This window comes from Solanum stenotomum, chromosome 1 (genome assembly GCF_019186545.1).
Source record: "Solanum stenotomum isolate F172 chromosome 1, ASM1918654v1, whole genome shotgun sequence".
In the NCBI taxonomy this organism is placed as follows: domain Eukaryota; kingdom Viridiplantae; phylum Streptophyta; class Magnoliopsida; order Solanales; family Solanaceae; genus Solanum; species Solanum stenotomum.
In genome coordinates, this window is record NC_064282.1 from 53,671,902 (window position 1) to 53,677,437 (window position 5,536).

The 5,536-nt window shown below is 32.7% G+C and overlaps 1 long non-coding RNA gene across 1 annotated transcript; it reads right to left on the minus strand.

Annotated features, from left to right (window-relative positions):
- Nucleotides 1–2,146: 2,146 nt before the first annotated feature.
- On the minus strand, nt 2,147–3,217 carry LOC125847056 (uncharacterized). The gene is made up of 3 exons (XR_007444431.1): nt 3,108–3,217; nt 2,878–2,975; nt 2,147–2,629 (listed from the first exon to the last, which is right to left on the minus strand). It is a non-coding gene; the product is annotated as an uncharacterized LOC125847056 (long non-coding RNA).
- Between the last annotated feature and the right edge of the window lie 2,319 nt (nt 3,218–5,536).

Below are 5,536 nucleotides of genomic sequence, written 5' to 3' on the forward strand. Positions count from 1 at the left end.
GTTCATCTGCAACTAAAAATCCAGAAAATGAAGAATCAGATTGCTAACATTGACAAAAGTGGGGTAAAAAATAACTTGAGCTTTGCTATTCAAAACATCAACAACATCTTCTTTAATCACAAAAAGTCTTTTAATTACCTTTAAATGCCCAGCACTATTTTTTTTAAAAGAAATTACTAAACAATCTTAGTGAAAATTCCAAATTCGCCATTGCATCCAACCCCATCCCGTCCCTGGACTATCCTACACCAGCTACCCCTAAATCCTCACCCATTGAGTTTAGTTACATGACAGATACAAACCAAGTAGTGTTACACTCCCAATTTCTTTCAGGACACATAGTATTGATATTTGCGAGTATGAAAGACGGAAGGATTAAACTAGGGGTGGGCATAAATACCGAAAAACCGAAAAACCGAACCGAACCAAAAAAATTCGATTCTTCGGTATCGGTTCTTCGGTGTTTCGGTTCGGTGTCGGTTTTTTTTTCGGAACTTCGGTTCGGAGTTCGGTGTAAGGTTTCCGAAACTACGGTGCACCGAAGAACCAAAGTTTTATTAAATAAATTTAAAAGTATTTATTATATTACTTAATTTTTAACTTTACTTGGCCCATTTCAATTTTTATATTTAGATCCTAAACTTAAATAGCAAAAATCTTAATAACAAAATAGTAAACCCTAAAGACCTAAAGTCTAAACTAAACAAAACTCAATTTAATTCAAGTTTGAGCAGCAACTTGGTGTTTCTACTTTCTACTTTATGATTTTATCATTTTATGTTGTTACTTCGAAGTGAGAACAACAAATTGATGCTCTTACCTTCTATTGTTAGATGGTTAGTTGTTATTTTGAAGTTTGAAGTGTGAATTGAATAACAATTGTTACTTTATCATATTCTCTCTTTATTTTTGTTGACACCGAAAAACCGATTTAAAAACACCGAACTAAACCAAACCGAAGAAGAAAAAACCGAACCGAACCGATCTAGTTTGGTTTGAAATATGGTACACGCTTTTCTAAAACCAAATACCGAAGAACCGAACCGAAATTTGATTAAACCGAACCAAAGAACCAAACGCCCACCCCTAGATTAAACAGAGGAGATAACTCTTAAGATAGACCTCATCAAGAACTTAAGAAAATTTGTGTGATAATTTAACATATTCAGCGAGACTAATTGATGAAGGAAGTCTATTCACACTACATTCATTTTAGTGCACTTATTGACTTAATGTTTCTCTGTGAGGCCTCTATTTGAGGATGTAATAAAACAACATTTACCATTAGAACTAATTGAGCAGCTTGTGTTATTCCTCTGTATTTACCTGAATCACCTATGAATGTCGTGCTATGCAAGTTCGATTACGCTTTAAGGTGGAGGAATTTTTTGCAGTAGTCTTTTATTAAAACATCATTTACACTACCTAAATGAATGGTCAACATGTAGTTTTTCAATGCAGAAACAAAAAATCTACCTAATAAAGAGACAGATAAATCAAAGAAGCCACAGGTCGATAATTAGAGTGTCCTAAAGAGTTACATTTACAAAAGTTGAGGAGACTGCGCATGCTGTCAAACTAATTCAACACTGATGCTGCATTGAAAGTGAAAGAGTCCATGTAACGTGGATACAATTCATCAAGTATGCACAAAACAGTCAACAGCTAAGTTCAGTGATGTCCAACAAAATTCATATAACATAGCCACCAAGTTGACCATAAAATCCATCAAAACACATTAATGAGGAATTCATCTTACTTCAGTTTTGAATTCCCCCGACTTTAAGTATCTAAGCCACATTTCTACTGAATTTTCTCTTCAAGTGTAGTAAAGTAGCTCAAAGAACAGAAAGCAAAGTTACAACTGACAACTACATCGAGACAGAGGCTACTACGGACTGTCAATTTTTACATGTGAATCAAAAAATAAAAAATTAAGCTCGCATAACAACGGGTAATATACCAAATTCATATTAAATTTCAGGTCGAACAACATCATTTATCATGCCAAAACAGTCTAGTTGTGCAGCTTTTAAGCAATTTGGATACACTTATATCTAAAATTTGGCTAAACTATTGATAAACGTACTATCTAATGCTAGAAATATGACATAGTACAGTGAAAATTGATCAATTTACTACCATCGCTCTATTTTGATACTCCTTGAACAGAGAAACAGATGGAAATGAACCAGCCAAGTTATGCCTAATGACACCATCTCTATCTTTTAACTACTTTTGTACTTGGCTTCCGATTGACGCTCAGCTCAAGTAAAGCACAAGGACAATTAGGAGTAAATTGAAATTGTATATTACCAGTGGTCATATACTCGGGAGCAGCACAACAGAAGGTACCCATTTTCTGTTGATTGGCTCAACTTTGCATTGTAACTCTGTCAATTCATGGTATGGACAAATCATAAGAGGACAACAGAAATATTGTTAAAACTTGTAGAAGACTAAATTTTAAAGTTGTTTTACATATAGCAACAAGCAAAATGTTAGATGATTTGAAATCCTGATATATAATTTTAGCTTCTGGGCTGTGGAGATATGTCAGTCCTTTAGCTGCCTCGAGAGTAACCTTCATTCGGAGATTCTGTGATAGTGGTTGGAAATAAGCACTCCTCTGTTCAAGATGTACCAAAGGTTAATTCAATGACATTACAGGGATGATATTAGTGAATGTCCTCAAATTAGATATGGATTCAAGATCTCAAGTTTATGGATTTCTATAATGAACTAAGTTCATAGTAAAATAAATTTCTTATACATGGTTTAGAAAAAGCAATTGGGTCCCCATGAATCTACATATCATATTGTGGATCCGTTCTTGTATCAAATATGCAGTTATGGTTTCACACGAACTATACTTACTTCTGAATAGATGATTTTCCAAACTTCCTCTCGGCATGAATTCGCACACCAGAAGCATGTGTTCATCTTCTAAGCTGGCACAGGTACGCAATTTTTGCCTGTAGTTTAAGTGTAGTTTAAGTGTACAGAGAAAACAATTAATCAACTTATCAAGATCAAGAATTATAGGAAAGCTTCAATGTCTTTAATAAAACAATCATCAAAAATTTTAAAGGGAAGAGTTTATGTACCAGTCATTCCTTGTGACCTTGAAATCTTTCTTCAAGAATTTCACTTTGACTTTGAGGAGTCAACACAGCCGATAAATATGAATGTGATCATGGAAATGACGCCTAATTAATATGTATTTTTGTATGTCTTATGTCTGTTCCTAGTAAAAGTTGCACCAATTTACATCAATTAAGTAATAAACTAAATAAATCATAACATGACTATCTTATAGCTTATTTCAAACTGAACACGTAAATGTTCATTACGTTTTTCAAAATTTAGTAGAAATAGAAATTTATAATAGTACCTGATAGGTAAATCAAATTCATGACTATCTTCTTGGCTCATTCGTTCTGGATGAACTTGAAGTTTCATAATGAACTTACTTTCAGCAGTGTTATAAGCATCCAGATCATAAAATTCTTCAGTTAAACCATCAGGGGCAAATGGTATAGGAACAAATCTCTGAGCCGATTTTGTAATTCCCTGAAGGCGATAACTATTGATTGAAATCTGCATTTTTCCATAGCTTTCAGATAAATGAATAAGATGTGTTAAAAATGGAGATTGTTTGCTATTTATATACCGAAACTAGCACTCTATGAAAAATAAATAACTTATCTTACAAAGAATTCTTCATGTTCAAAGAAAGTCTCCCTCGTCATATAAGCAAATTATAGTTTATGTTTATCTACATATACATATGTTAGTATTCAACTGCATATCCAACTGGAAAATTAAATCAACTAAAGAGGGAGAAATACTGGACTTTCCACATAAGAGAACGGGTTGTGAAAATAGGGTAACTCTAATAGCTAATCCTTCCAGTTGAAAGTGTTTTCGAGAAAAAAATCAAAATAAAGTTCGATGTACCTGATAATGCTCAATGTTCCCTTCATGGCATCTTTTTAATTTATTTCCTTTCCTTTCTTCTCCAAGTACCTGTAAAGTCATATTTATGAAAAATTAACAAACTGAGAAAACACCCATTGACCCACATCAAGAACAAAAGCGGAAGAAACACTACATTTCAATAATCAAAAGCACAAAAATTGAAATACAAAGCTATAAATAGGGACAACGGAGAAGAAGAAGAGTAAACGACCATAACAACAACATCCAATCAAGTTTGGATTCAGTGCATGCAACATTACCACAACCTAAACACCAAAATTGATAAATAAATAAAAAGTCGGAACTCATCGAATGAAAAAATGGACAAAACGAATCTAAAATCAAAAGAAAAACAAAAATGAGAAGAAAGAAGGAAGGGAAGAAGCAGTGCATACCTAGGAAGGTATGCAGTTTAACTGAGAATTTCATATTAGGGCTTGCAAAATCCTTCCATTTGCAGAGCATTTTTTCTTAAAGCATTTTTTCTTGGGACAGAGAATGGATGAAAAGGAACAGGGATATATCACGTAGCTAGGACACGTGTTTCACAGATGAATATACACATTAGTTAGAAAACCATGACTCAAATTACCAAATTAACCCTATTAGTACAATTCACTTTACTTTTGGTGCTATATGTTGTGTTAGTCCAACTCTTGTTGGCTTATATATAGAGTAAGGCTGGCAAGGGGACGGGGACGGGGACTGGGGGACGGGACGAAGGGGGACGGGACGGGACGGGGGATGGTTCTGGGGGGATTTGTGGGGGACCGGGATTGGGGGACAAAAATAAATCCCATCCCGTCCCACTATATATACGGGATGGGACGGGTTTTGGGGGGACGGGACGGGACGGGACGGGGGATTTTTTATTTTTTATATACTTATTTATTTGTATTGAAATTATATGTTATTGAATAATATTTTTAGTTTATTTGATTTTTTTTCAATAACATTTTTAGCTAATAAATAATGCTTAAGTTTTCAAATTTCAATTTCAAACTTCAAATTTCAATTTCAAACTTCAAATTTCAAACTTCAAATTTCAAATTTCAAATTTCAAATTCAACTTTCAAATTCCAAACTTCAATTTTCAATTTTCAATTTTCAATTTTCAATTTTGAAATTACAAATTTAAGAAGTTCAAATTTGTCTTTTAAATATTTTAAAGTAATTTAAACTTGAAATTTTGATTTTTAAATGAAGAAAAGGCCCCAAAAAAGAAGGACGTTATGTGCAATACTTTGAATTTTCCTTCTTTTCTCTTTTTTTTTAATAATCTAGGTGTTAGTTGATGTATTAAAGTTCCATTTTTTAACATTTGTTCCTTATTATAAAATTTTGTAATAGCTAGTTCTCTTTTTATTATGTTCAACTATTTTCAAACAAATTAGTATATATGTAAATATGTATGAATATATTAAAATTAAAATGCAAGACAATAGTTATATAAAAAAGACTTAATAAAGCCTTCAAATTTATTCAATAAAATCTAATTGCAACTTAGAACTTAGAAGTTACAATTTACAAATATTAGTGGAGTAACTAATCTACG